This window comes from Urocitellus parryii, chromosome 3 (genome assembly GCF_045843805.1).
Source record: "Urocitellus parryii isolate mUroPar1 chromosome 3, mUroPar1.hap1, whole genome shotgun sequence".
NCBI lineage: Eukaryota > Metazoa > Chordata > Mammalia > Rodentia > Sciuridae > Urocitellus > Urocitellus parryii.
The window spans coordinates 90,188,616-90,203,671 of NC_135533.1; the positions used below are offsets into that span (position 1 = coordinate 90,188,616).

The following is a 15,056-nucleotide window of genomic DNA, read 5'->3' on the forward strand; positions in this document are numbered from 1 at the left end:
TGCTGCCTGTATTTGCTCTCTTATATCATCCTTTAATTCACAGAACATTTTAATTATGTACATCCCGAACTCCTTTTCTGTAATTTTTCTGCTGTGCAAGCTATGGATTTTAATAATGTGGTATCTTGATTTGTTTGGGGCACTTTCTTTCCTTGTCTTTTCATATTGCCTGTGTGTCTTTCCTTCTAGCTTTGTGGATCCACGGCATTACCATTTTTACTCTATAGGCTTATAATGCCCCTGTAGGAATCCAATACTTTTTCTTTGATGTGAAGGACAATATTAACACATCCCAATATAAACAAAATACCACTTAAAAACAAATAGTTGTTATTAAGATGTTTACAGTTTAGTTACAATATACAGAAATGGTGAATTCGATTATTATCTGCAATATAAGCAGTAGGCTTAAAAAAGGATTTACAGTTTCTGATGGTGGACAAAGAATCGGGGGTGAGGTATAGGAAGATAAGTTGAGGAGGTAAGAGATGAGGATATACAGTTACTATATCTTAACAATTGTGAAAGAGAGAGCCCACTCCCTCACATCTCTGGAAGTGGAAGTGAAAAATGGGTATCCCTGCTACCTCTTAGCAACCTAAGGGGTCATGTGACACAATCATTGACTCTGGTTGAAGAAGGGACGGTGGTGGCCAGTACTGGAGCTCTTGCACACTCTATTGCCCGGCTGGGACCCCAGCCGAACAGTCATCCTCAGAATGTCGGGCAAAGAACGGATTGAAATCTTTTCCTCGAGAATGCCACAGACCATCTTGAAGGCTTGTTTAAATAAAGAGCACAAACAGGCCGAAACCTCCTGAAAAAAAATCTGATACCCTAACTCTTCGATTCTGACAGATCCTGAAGAAGATAATAGAGACTAAAATGTTGATGGGTAAAGTGATGACAGAAGCTGCCTTTTCACTATCTGAGGCCAAGTTCACAGCAGGGGACTTCAGCACCACAGTTACTCAAAATGTAAATAAAGCCCAAGTGAAGATTCAGCAAAGAAAGGCAATGTAGCAGGTGTTACTTTACCAGTATTTGAACATTACCATGAAGAAACTGACAGTTATGAACTAACTGGTTTAACCAGAGGTGGGGAACAGTTGGCTATATTAAAGAGGAATTATGCCAAAGCAGTGGAACTACTGGTGGAACTAGCTTCACTACAGACTTCCTTTGTGACTCTGGATGAAGCTATTAAGATAACTAACAGGTGTGTGAATGCCATTGCACATGTCATCATTCCCTGGATTGAACACACCCTTGCTCATATCATCACAGAGCTGGACGAAAGAGAGTGAGAAGAGTTCTATAGGTTAAAGAAAATACAGGAGAAGAAGATTCTCAAGTAAAAATGTGAGAAGGACTTGGAGCAACGGAAAGCAGCTGGAGAGGTGAAGGAGCCTGCTAACCTTCTTGCTGAGGAGAAGGACGAGGATCTTAGGAGAAGGACGAGGATCTTCTGTTTGAATAATCTTGCCTGCTCTGTTTTTTCAGAAACCCCCAACACTGGTTCCAGTTTAATTCAGTGTAGGTTTGATACATGTGGCTATTTTTTGGCCTAAGAATTTCACTGGTCATAAAATTTACCTGGGTGTCCACTTATGGGGTTACTTTTGCAGACTCATAATTCAGTTATTTATCACAGGTGAATGGGATTTGTAAAACCTGCCCAGTAACTTACAGGATTTACTTGCTGAAGTGTTATGCTGTTCCATTTCCATTGTGTTACACATGATCTATTTACCAAGCATTTTAGGACATATCCTTTAGGGAACATTAGTGGTCTTAAGCCAACTACAGTGGAGCTGCCTTTGTTCCTACCTACAAACCTTGGCGCTGTTGTCTGATGTTAGTGCAGTCTTGTTTCACCGTGGTACTTCTCTCCTCAAGCTTTATGAAAATCTTCATTTCCTTGTTTGACAGATCTCTTCTCATCTGTCATGGAACAGTTCTGCTAATTTTAATGTGTGTTATAAACAGAGTAAAATGATTTAAAAAGTAGAAAAAAAGAATTGTGAAAGAGAAATCTAAAGAAGAAGGTTAGTAGCAGGAGAATAGAGAGGTAGTAATTTTGGGTAGACAAGAGGGAAGACTGTAGAGTACATAAGACAAACACACATATATAATAAGAAAAATAAAAAATGTCAAAATAGTAAAAATTGGAGAGAGAGAAAAAGAGAAAAAACAAACCAAAAAAGAAAGAATATACAACACAACTGTAATATACTATTCAGTTGTCTCAGTCCTCCAATATCCTAATTCATGAAAAGTACTTGGTTTCACATATGTTGAGGGTGTGAGGATGGGAAAATAAAGAGGGAGAAGAAAGGCAAAAAAGTCCTAAAGGAAGGAACAAGGATTGTTTTGGTTGGAGATTAGTATCTTTCCTGCTTCCTTTCTCATCCAATAGGTGGGGTTGTCTCTTCTTAGTTGGTATCTTTGCCCTCAGGATTGTGGGGATTACCAGGGTGTGAGGGTTGGTCTTGGGTGCAGGGCACCTATAAGTGGAGTATGACATCCACTGATCCCATTGGGAGACTGCACCTCAAGGATCTCCTTTGCGGTCTGCTCCTGTGATGTGGGTGCTGGGTCTTATCTTCTTATCTTGCCTGTAGACTTCACAGTTCCTGCCCTCTAAATTAGTCTCTAAAGTGTATCTCCCTCACCTTCTCCCTTTCTACTTCCTAATCAGGAATCTTTCTCTCTGGGAGTCTTGTGTGTTGCACTGTGGTGGCTGCACTCCTGTTGTGGAGGGCAGTTTTGAATAGGGCAGTCACTCTGCTGAGTTAGTGGCTGCTAAGGGATTCTGGGAAATTAGAAAACCATGGGTACCTGGCTATCCAGTGTTCCAAACTGGTAGTTGCCCCAACTAAAGATGGTGATGGAGGTGACCCAAGATGGAGACTGCTGCTTTCAGTGGTGGGGTGTGCGGTCGGGTGGGGGGAGCTGAGCAATGGCATTATAAGATGCATTCAGAGGTGAACTCTGTGGTATGAGGTGTTACAACTGTTGGCTGTCATTAGAGCCTATGATGTCCCCAGGTGCAGGAAGGCTACTGTGAGTAGGAGACTATGGCAATAGCTGCCAAGTCCCAAGATGGAGGTGACAGGGGCCGGGGGGGGGTGAGCCCCATGTTAGTAGATGGGGGTCCACAAGGGAGTGGCAGCTGGAGTTTCTACATGTGGGTAGTGGCTGAGTGTCCCTTGTGGGAGTGGTGTCTGGGAATTCTTTGCTGGTGCTGATGCTTATGGTCCCTCTAAGGCACCTGCTAGACCTGCATGGGTGAGTAGTAGTAGTAATTTTCTAACACTGAGGTGGCTGTGATTCACGCGCGGCATCAGCTGTGGAGGGGTCCTCTATCACTTTCAGCAAAGCAGTATTCCCATTAGTTGTGGAGTCATGGAGCTATGCAGAATGCTGCCTCTCTCTGGCCCACCATCTTGGATTTCCCCCAGTGTCTTGCTTTTGTTGAGGCTGGCTTTGATCTCTCAATTCTCCTGCCTCAGCTTCTCCAGCCTCTGGGATTACAGGTGTACACCACTGGGCCCCAGATAATCTTCTGTTTTGTATTGGCCAGAAGAAAACTTTGTACCTATGCTCTAATAATTACTAAATCTTTAAGATTTAATCTGAGTATATTTTAAAGTCAGAGTTCTATAAAATATGGATGGATTGAAGGATCATTCTACTCCTTTGGTATCCATTTGGGGTTCCATAATTCATTCTTTATAGTTGAATGGTTTCCTTGGGTCCTCCCCCGCCCTTCCTTTATTTTCTTGTATGAGGCTCTTTCTTTCTTTCTTTGTACTGGGGTTTGAACCCAGGACCTTGAGAATGCTAGGCAAACTGAGTCGTGCCCCCAAATCCAAAAGTTTACTAGAGTCCATTGGGAATGGTGGGTGTGAGCATGGTTAATAAAATAGAATGCCAGGACTTAAGGAGTTTTCATGTGAATATGGTGATGTATTATGGAACATTGTGATTGTCTTAATGATCATGGGCATCCTGGTATCTAGTCCTAATATTTGACATGGTTTCTTACTTTGATAAAAGATTGGTGTAATTGAATAGCTATTTTTGGAGCACCAATAAGGGGCTGTGTTCACTGTTGCAGGCTAGACAATAATTCAAATAGCTTTATTGTCAAGAAATTTATGCGTCAGTTTTGGAAGGTGGGGGGAAGATGTATCCAATTTAGCTCATCAGGAAAATTTTTTCAGTACTAAGAGTGGGTGTTGGAAACTATACTATGGAAGAACGGAGGGAGGGTAGAATTGGAAAATGCTACGTGGAAGTAGTGGTATTGTATATTGTATACTGAGAATGTGTAGAAGGATTTTGTGAAGTTGAGATTGGAGAATGGAATCTGAAGGAAATGTGACCTAGATGAGAAAAGATATAAAAGCACTTATGGCAGAGTTATTTTATGTGGAGTATTTGGCTGGTGGGACTGGATGGCAGGAAGTACTGAAACCAAGGAGTTCTTTGAATGTCTTGTTTATGAACTGGCATTTAACCTTGGAGATACTGGAGTACTTCCAAAAAGGTTTTGAGTGGGTTGATAGCCCAGTTGCATGTGTATTTGAAGATGATTATTTTGGTATATTTATCCTTATGACTTTTATTAAAGATATAGCATTTTAACTGCTTGCTTTAGAAGAAACCAGAGAAATTTAATAGACCAAATAGTGGTTAAATGGCACATTGAACTCTTGATAGGAATTGACAATTCAGGAAATTTAAAGCTATTGTCATTATTCATAATTCATTTGATTTATCTTTTGAAATCATGTGAATTTAGACCAGGAATTTCCTGGCTATTATTTTTCCCCATAACTTTAATTAATTGATCATAGTTCAGTGTAGGTTACAGATGAGGAATATATTTTTACAAAATGAAGTTTATTTTTTTTTTTTGGCACTGGGAATTGAACCCAAGGCCTCATGCATGCTAGGCCAGCACTCTACCTCAGAGTTATATCCATAGCTCTGAAGAGGTACTTTAAAAATTTTCTATTGTTTAGCCCGGATGGTGGCATACACCTAAATCCTAGTGGCTCAGGAGGCTGAGGCAGGAGGATTGTGAGTTCAAAGCCAGCTAAATCAGTGAGACCCTGTCTCTAAATAAAATACAGAATAGGGCTGGGGATGTGACTAAGTGGTCTAGTGCCCCTGAGTTCAATCCTCAGTATCCCCCCCCCCCCCCGGCCGCAAAAAATTCTATTGTTCAATGTTTTGGAAGTGCTCTCTGGATTTGTTATTATGATTGGTTATTACTTTGAGAAATTTATCTCACTTTGAAATTAGTTATTTTTTTTAAAAAATTTATACCCTAGTATTATACTCATCCCTTTAGAATTTTTCCTTTGGAAGAGGGTGAAGAAAGGAATGCTGAGTACATGGCCTCTTTTGTATGATATCATCTGATCTGAGTTTCATATATTATATAGGGAGTGATTCTGCAAAAAAAAAATTAGGAAAAAAGATCAGTATGAGAAAGAAAAGGGGAGAAGGAAGAAGGAAGAGTGAAAGCGCGGAGGGAGGGAGAGGGAGTCTATGAATAAATATGTGAATAAGTGTGTGTCCTGGTGGTAAGGGTGACACTACCTGTCAGCTCATCTCCCACTCCCAGATAGGTTTCTGGCACACTCACAATATACTTCTTTAGTGATTTAATTAGTTATTTTAGGGAAATTGCTATTTTGAGGAAAGTAAACTGAAAATAGATGGAAACACATTTTGAACAACCAAGGATTCACACAGACTTTAGTTCTGAGAAATTTCCCATAGTAACTAAGGTCTTAAAACCTCCTTGCTTTGGCAAAGAGGATGAATTTCTGATTTTTTTTTTTTGTGTGTGTGTGTGTGTGCGTGTGTGTCCATGTCCATCCTTTTTTCCTTTGTAGAAATTTTTCCCCTTGAATTTTAAGCTTTTCACATAATATTTTTTAGGTCAGCCTAGCAATAACAATTACCATTTGCTGAATGCTTACCAGGTTCTAAGGCAATATGTATCTTTATTTTATTTACTACTTATAACAGCATCATGTAATATTCTCTCTGTACTACTGCTCTATAGATGAGGAAACTGATAGGGCTCTCAATACTAAAATAAAGATTCTTATCAGTTGATAAGCATGTCATCTTTATTAGCTATCTACGTGTCCTTCCGTCCAGTGCCTCTCTCCTAACGCCCTCCAACCAGCTCTTTTATAATTTATGTCTCTGTGCAGGGTGTGCATTCTGTTTTTATTTCTCTCATTGCCTGACAATTCTCTCTTAACCTACAAGACCCACATGTTATCTTTGTTCTGAAGCTTTCCCTGATTCTTTCAGACGTGGTTAATCATGCTCTGATAGCTTTTAAATAATTTTAATTTCTCAGTTCTTATATGTTTGTAATATTTAAGCATTTGCCTCTTCATTTTCACTGAACTTTTTAAAATTTATTTATCCTAATTTGTTATATATACACATATAGAGCACAATTTTTCAAGTCTCTGATTGTATATAAAGTAGATTCACACCATTCATGTCTTCATACATGTACTTAGGGTAATTATGTACATCATTAGGATAATGATGTCCGCCATCTTTCCTACCTGCATGTCCCTTTCCTTTCCCTCCCACCCCTTTGCCCTATCTAATGTTCCTCCATTCCTCCCATGCTCACCCTCACCCTATAATGAGTCATCATCCTCATATCAGAGAAAACATTTGGCATTTGTTTTTTGGGGGGGACTGGCTAAAACTCACTTAGCATAATATTCTCCAACTCCATCCATTTACCTGCAAATGCCATGATTTTGTTTTCTTTTAATGCTGAGTAATATTCTATTTTGTATATATATATCACCTTTTCCCTATCCATTTATCTACTGAAGGGCATCTAGGTTGGTTCCACAGTTTAGCTATTGTGAATTGTGCGGGTATAAACATTGATGTGACAGTGTCCCTGTAGCTGGGTCAAATGGTGGTTCTATTCCAAGTTTTCCAAGGAATCTCCATACTGCTTTCCAGATTGGCTGCACCAATTTGCAGTCCCATCAGCAATGTAGAACTTTCCTCTTGCATTCACTGAACTTTTTGAGGGTCAAAAATTTGAGGATTTTTTTTGCATGGAGGATGTTGTTAAAACTTGATCATTTTATCTGTTGAAATAATTCTTTTAATATTTATTTTATGATGCAAGTGATGATATAACATTTAGGACCTTCTTTTAGACTTTTAACATTGCATTCATACTGAATCCATCACATATAATGCTAATTTAACAAGTGCTTGTTTTTTCCTTATAATACATTATTAACCTTGTTCACAGTTTAGAGGGAAAGGCTATGATAAATAGCTTGGTGAAACACACAGTAGTGGTCTTTGTAAAGCTATTAAAGTTTGCTATTAAAATGACACACATTAAAATGTCAGAAGACAAGTTCATAGGAAGAGTTAGTATGTAGACCCAATGTTTATTTTCTTGAGCCTTAAAGTAATTAGTTTCATGAAGTTATTTACTGAGGTAACACTTGAATAGTAGTTGAGAATTTGTGTACTTTTACCCAGTACATAATTTAAAATATTAGTTATTTAGCTTGATGCATGCATTCTATTTGTTGATTTCCTTGTTTGCTTAGGGTTTTAAAATTATTTGTTTATTTATGCTGATGCTTTTAAACATAGAATCTAAATTAGATTCTGAATTATTACCATTATGCACAAGTTACTTTGAAAATGTTCAAACAAAAAGAATTTGAAAGAGTAATAAGACAGAAGCTAGCTCTTTTATTCAGATTACTACTGATGATTAAGCTTAGCTAGAGAGTAGTGTGTATCTCAAAACAATGGTGGTAGTTTTATTTGTATGATGATATAAATGAAAAGTATAAAACTGATATGTAATGGCAAATTTATAACCCTGCAAGCTCTAGAAATCCACCTACTAGTTGTTTTTAAGGCAGTATCTATTGGAACCCTACTCTGATAATTTTTATGTGTTTGCTCATAGCAAACATGTTGTATCATTTTTGAATAAGGTTTGCACTAAAGATTAATGAGTTAGTGTTTCAGTTTTTCTGTAACAACAACAACAAAAATTTTTTCCATGCTGCATAAAAAGAGAGGAAGTTCTACAGACTTTTGGACTCTTCTGTTCCTATGTATCATTCTCTTGATGTTTCCTGTCTGCCTTTTTGACTACCTATACAGCTGTTTTTCAGACTTGGAGAAAGACCAAGTATTTTTGACAGCTGCAAGCTGAACTGCAATATATGCTTGGCCACAGGTCATGTTTGCATTTTTCCCTTGTATTTTTACTCATTGCAACAAAAAAATATGAGCATAGATTCAGAAGACATGTAGCATGCTGAGTAGTGGTAGTCTTCTTTCATGTATGTCATTCCACTTGCTCTCCTGCATAGATTGCACAAGAAAGGAAAGGGTACAGAGAAATGAGGAAATGTCATCCGGGAGTGTCCCCTATGGGACCCTCATTGCCATAATAATGAATTATAGAAAATGCTCTGGGTCGTGCTTGGTAGAAATAACTTCTGGACTGGGGACCCACCCATACACACATCCTTCTAACACACCATTTTAGTGAATAGACTATATAATTTAATAGAGAAAACTGTTAATCCAGCAGTCATTTCAGAATATAATTAGTTTATGTATCATGTTAAAGCTTTGACTACATGATATTTTAACACAAGGAAATGAGATATGCTATTTAATAAATACTCATTTCGTGAGGCTGCCATAATGGGACTTTCCAGCTTTCATTTTCCATCCCTATAGGCACAAAAAGTTATGTTTTTGAAAATAAACACTATTTCCAAAGTCCTTTGAAAATGGTCTTAAAAGGTCCTTTCTAAATTTGTTTCCAGATCTTACAAATGCTATTTCAAATCACAAGTTATTTTTTCTCTTTGCTCAAGATTAATAAAATAAATGTCTAAATTCTGATGAAATCTTCAACCTTCATAATTATTTTTTCTATATAGTGAAAGCATATTTTTTGAGGAAGTATCATTAAAATATTGTTATCTTAGTTTGTTTTTTTTTTTTTGTACTGAGGATTGAAGCCAGGAGTGCTTAACCACTGAATCACATCCACAGCCCTTTATATTTTATTTAGAGGCAGAGTCTCGCTCAATTGCTAAGTGCCTTGATAAGTTGCTAAGGGTGGCTTTGAAACTTACGATCGTCCTGCCTCAGCCTCCCAAGCTTCTGGGATTACAGATATGAGTCACTGTGCCCAGCTGTTGTCATCTTTTTGATCCATTGCTTTTATCTTTTATGCTCTGTTGATAAAACTTGATTCATTATACTGTGGATCAAATCTAAGTGACTCTGCAGCTTCGTATAATGTGTTCCTTTTCTCTCCCAGAAATTTCTGTGTTTTTACCTTGACTCCTATTCCCTTTGTCTGGCCTCTGCAGTCCACAATTCTTCCTACCTTTATAATGAAATCTTTCTCAGGAAGTTCACTATAATGAAACACTGATTTCCTATAGCGTTTAGTCTATTTTACTCAAATGATGACTTCTGTGGTTCTTTCTGAACTGTACCCATAGAAAGCCTCTATGATTCCAGACCTTATCCTCCTTATGCATTACTCTCCAGGGAGAGTAACTTTACATCACTTAGATTTTGTATATTATTATGTGTGATTTTTTAAAGTGGATGGAAATTTTGCCTTCCAGTGATTCAGTGATATATAATAGAGCTAGATAGATGCTGATTGGAATGCTATTCTGTCATTTTCTAATTCTTTGATATTAAAAAATTAAATTCTGTGAGTTTTAGTCTTTTCATGTATAAAATGGGACTATTATCTAATTTTTAGAGTTATTGAAAATTATAGCAAATACAATGGTTAAATGTTTAGCACAAGGCCAGATTATAAAAGGTACTCAATAAATGACAGTTTAGTTAATCTTGTTGTCCTGAATTTCTTATAGGTCTTAATACGATATCAAGCATGTGGTAAGCACTTCTTTGTGTATGGTTCATGGTTAGGTCATTGAAATATCTCCTAAAATCTCATTACTTTTATGAAGTTTTCTTGTTGGCTCTGTTCAGACCTTCAAAACTTTCATGACTTTTCTGGACTGTTTCTTCTATTCTCATTGTCTGTAAGAGGAACCTTTGGTATGTATTCTGAAGTGGTTTCAAAATAGTGATTTGAAGGATTTATTTATTTATTTTTGAGTAATGTTTTGGATTGATTCCCACATTTTTCTAAACATCAGTAGTCAAGATTGTAACAAATAGAACATTTTTCACATACTTCAAATTCATTATGTGAGACACAGTAAAATCTCAGCCAATTCGAACTGCAGATGAATAAATTATTTTGCCTAGCTTACTTCAGCTCAACAAACATTTACTAATGCCAGGCATTTTATAGCTGCTGGAATTACAAGGATGAGTAAGACATGGTTTCTGCCTTTGAGTTTTGTCTAGGGTTAATGAGAGACACAGAAACAGATCATTTCGATAGATCATTTCGAAGATGATGGTAGGATGGGGCTCTATGGGGTCACAGACACAAGGTGATTGAAGGGGAGAGAGAAGTTTATAGGAGGAGATGAGCTTCAACCTATGCTGCCTCTCACAGGAAAAATAGGTTGATACATTTCATTCAGAATCAGAAACTCAATTCAAAGTGGCTTCAATATAATGAGAATTTATTGCCAGAAAGTTCACAGGTAGATTTGGCTCTAGATTAGCCTTGATGCACTGACTCAAATGATGCCTTATATGGCTCTCTCTGAACTGTGCCCTTAGAAAGACTCTCTGATTCCAGACCTTATCCTCCTTATGCATTACTCTCCAGGGGGAGTAACTTTTTCTCCTGTTTTAGTTTCATTTAGGGATTTGGTTTCTTTCATTGAGTATAAATTATACCCATCTCTGAACTAACCACTGTAACTAGTGAGATACTAATTGGTTTACATAAGTCAGGGTCTAACCTCAAGCTTAGAATGAGGTCAGTCTCTCCCCATCCTGGCTAAGCATGTGAGGAGCATGGGAGGAGAGGAGATGGATGACCACGAGGAAGCTAGCAAATGTCCAGTAAACCAGGGGAAGAAAAGTGGAATTTTTTTTTTGAAGGGAAAACAAAATAAGGATAATGAATGCATCATTATGATGAGTATGGAAAATAACAAGCAGTTAAACTTTAATCCAACATGTAGGATGAAACTTTGAAAATAATTATATTAATTTTAATGCAATTGAATATTTATTACTACTGAATCTCATTTCCATACATTATTTAATTCTCACAAGTTAGGTACAGTGTCTGACAGATAAGGAAACTTGAGCTCAGGCTCACAGCTAAGAATTGGTGGAACTGGTGTCAAATGTAGATTATCTGGCTCTAGAGGCAGTCCGCTTAGAATTTACAGTGTATTAAGTATCTCCTCTGTGTTGCCAGAGTTTCAGGAAATTAGCTTCTGATGTCATCCATGTTTATGGGAGTCAAGAGTGCCAGGTTTCTTTGGGGTTCAAATTTTCTTCAAGCCCTACTTTTATTTATTTATTTATTTATCTTCCCTTTCATGCTAAGGCTCTAAAACTTCAGCATGCATCTGAACAGTCTTGCTGCTCTGACCCACTACTGGAGTTTCTGATTCAGTAGGTTTAGATTTGGATCCTAGAATTTGCATTTCTTAGAAGTTTCTAGATGATGCTGATGCTACTAGTTTGGGGACTACATTTTAAGAACTACTTCTTTAAGGCCTTTGAGAGACTGAAAATTCAGGGTTCAATGACAACCACATATTGAAATGAACACTCTTTTTTTTTAGCACTGAAGATTGAACCCAGAGATACTCTCACTGAGTGACACCCCAATCCTTTATTTTATTATTTTTTTTTAATTTTGAAACAGGGTCTTTCTTAGTTGCTTAGTCTGGCCTTGAACTTTCAATCCTCCTATTTCAGCCACCAGACTAGCTGGGGTTACAAATGTGCATCACTATGCCTGGCATGAATACAAATTTTATTTATACTTCTACTTGCATGAACATATGCTCTGACCTCAGTCTTTAATAATGCAGATATCAAGAGTATATTTTGGTTACCGTGATATCCTCTCCCACAGATCAAGGTCATTTGGTATACGTTTCACATACAAAATTTATATATATTTAAACACTCCATTTTTATACACTTTTACTGTGAAAAGTATTTAGAAAAAGTAACAACAACAGCTGGGTGGGTGGCATACACCTGTAATCCTAACTACTTGGGAGGTTAAGGCAGGAAGATTGCAAGTTCAAGACTAGGCTGGGCAATTTGGTGTGACCCTGTTTCAAAATAAAAATTAAAAAAGGATTGGGAATATAGCTCAGTGGTAGAGCACCTCTGGTTTTAATTCCCAGTATTGCAATTGATAAATAAACAACAATAATAATAAAAGAGTAACTAGAAGGAAGACCAGTAATGCAGAAGGAGGGGAGTAGGGGGAGGGAGAAAGGAAGGGAAAGTGGGGACTGAAATAGTGCAAATTATATTATATGCATGTATGGATATGTCAATGAATCCCACTATTATATGTAATTATAATGCACTAACAAAAACATAAAGAAGAAAAAGTAGCACATACATTCATGTTTTTGCTCTTAAGAGTCAATGGTTGTAACTGTTCATGTGTCTATAGACATACATTTTTTTGGTGAACTATTTGAAATAAGTTACAGACCTGTACCTCTTTTCTCATAGATACTTCAGCATATATCTTCCAATAAGAATGTTCTCTTACATGATCATAATACTGTGATCACACTTAAGAAAATTAACTGTAATTACTTAATGTTATTTAACATGGAGTCATATTAAAATTTCTTTAGCCATGCTTTTTATCAGATTGTGTTTTGGTGCCAGGATTTAATCAAAATCAAATTTTAAGAGGCATCAATAATGGCTGAATCTTGAGAAAGAGATAGTTTTTGTGTTTTTTAGTACAGTATAAGTTTGGTTGCTTTAATAAAGACCCAGTTTAATGATGACTTAAATGAAAAAGAAATTTATTTCTGTCATATTTTACCACCTGGAGATAAAGTGGTCCAGGATTGGTTAGGAGGGCTCTATTTTTCTCATATCTGAGGCCAAGACAGCTGCTTCAGATCTACTACCATCATGATTCTAAGAGGGGAATGGAGTGCATAGTTGGCCTTTTTAAGGCCATGCTTGAGAATTGTACATTTGACCTTTGCTCCTGTCTCATTAACATTGTCGTCCTATGATGTGTCTGTAATAGAGGACTGTAAATGTAGGCTTTATTTTGGATCACTATGTTTCTAGTGACAATTCATAGTTCTAGAACTAAAGAAAGAATGGCTATTGGAAGGAACAGTTAGCATCTCCATCAAAGGTCTTTTTGCAAATGACTGAGTTATAGCAAGTTACATTAAATCCATGTAATAACTTTTCCTTTTTTGTTAGTACATTAGCTGTCACTGCTTACAGCTGATATTTATCTTTACCCCTTTTCTAATTTGATAATTTCTTTTCTCTGGGCTGGGGAAGCAAGCAATATATACCCTCATAATAATGCTGTTGTAATTTATTGTTTTCCTTATATGTACTATATAATGTTAGGAATTTTGACATTTAATCTCTAACTTGAAACTTTTTTCAGCTTTTTTGAGGTATTATGGAGAAATAAAAATCATATATATTGAAGATGCACAATGTGATGTTTTAATATGTGTATATACTTGAAATAATTATCTTAATCAAGCTAATTAAGAAGCCCATCTCCCCACATAATTATTTTTTAATTTTTAATTTTAATTTTTTTGTGGTGCAAACACTTAATATCTATTCTCTTAGCAAATTTCAAGTGTATGATACATTGTTATTCACTGTTTAGACACCATACTATACATTAGGTTTCTAGAACTTACATGCCTTATAACTGTAGTACCTTTTGTATAACTTTGTACCCTTTGACCAGTGTCCCCCCACATTCCCCACATCCCCTTTCCCTGGCAACCTGTCTTCTACTCTGTTTCTGTGAATTTGACTTTTTTAGATTCTATAAGGGAGATCATGTAGTATTTTTCTTTCTATCTGGCTTATTTCACTTAGCGTGATGCCCTCTAGGTTTATCCCTGTTATTGTAAAGGCAATCCCAAACGTGAGTGAGGTGATGTCTCATTGTGGTTTTGATTTTCATTTCCCTGGTGATTAGTGATGATGTATACATTTTCATATATCTATTGACCATTCTTACCTCTTCTGTGGAAAAATGTCTATTCAGCTCCTTTGCCTACTTCTTAAATTGAGTTATTTGTTTTATTGCTATTAAGAGTTCCTATTTTAGAGGCTAATCTCTTATCAGATACAGGTTTTGCAAATATCTTCTTTCATTCTAAGTGTGTTTCCTTTTCATTTTGTTGATTGTTTTCTTTGCTGTGCAGTGCTTTTTAATTTGATAATAGTCTCATTTTTAATGTTTGCTTTTGTTGCCTATTCTTCTGTTGTCCTATATTAAAATTTTTTTTATTTATTCCTTTAAGCTCACTATTACTGAGCTTCCTCTGTGTTTTATTCTAGGAGTTTTACAGTTTCAGGTTTTATGTTTAAGTCCTTACTCCAGTTTGAGTGGATTTTAGTGTATGGTGGAAGATAAAGATCCAATTCTTTCTTTTTGTGTGTGTGGATATCTAGTTTTCCCAACATCATTTATTGAAGAGGCAGTATTTTTCCCATTTAATATTCTTGGGGCCTTTGTTGAAGATTGGTTGATAAACTTGGAGCTATTATACAAATATACTCATTTTATAAATGAAGAGGCTGAAGCCCCAGGAGTATCTGCAACTTGTTTATAAAAACTACAATTGTTGGACCATAACTAAAATAAGAATTGATGCCCTGAATGAGACCTGAGGATCCTACTAATAAAAGATTTTCCTTATAATTACAAAGTTTTTGCAGCATCCATTTCCAACACTTGGAAGCATTTTTATTTATCAGTGCTGGGAGCAGATAGGTACTCTTTGCTTCTGTGAATACACACATACAACTTGCTTGTACAT

The 15,056-nt window shown here is 36.6% G+C and overlaps 1 protein-coding gene and 1 pseudogene across 2 annotated transcripts in view; both read left to right on the top strand.

The window, feature by feature from the left end:
- The window catches only part of Bbs9 (Bardet-Biedl syndrome 9), a 477,419-nt gene that overhangs the window by 112,508 nt on the left and 349,855 nt on the right, over window positions 1-15,056 (top strand). The gene's annotated exons all lie outside the window — the stretch shown is intronic.
- On the top strand, window positions 720-1,571 carry LOC113181956 (V-type proton ATPase subunit D pseudogene; annotated as a pseudogene).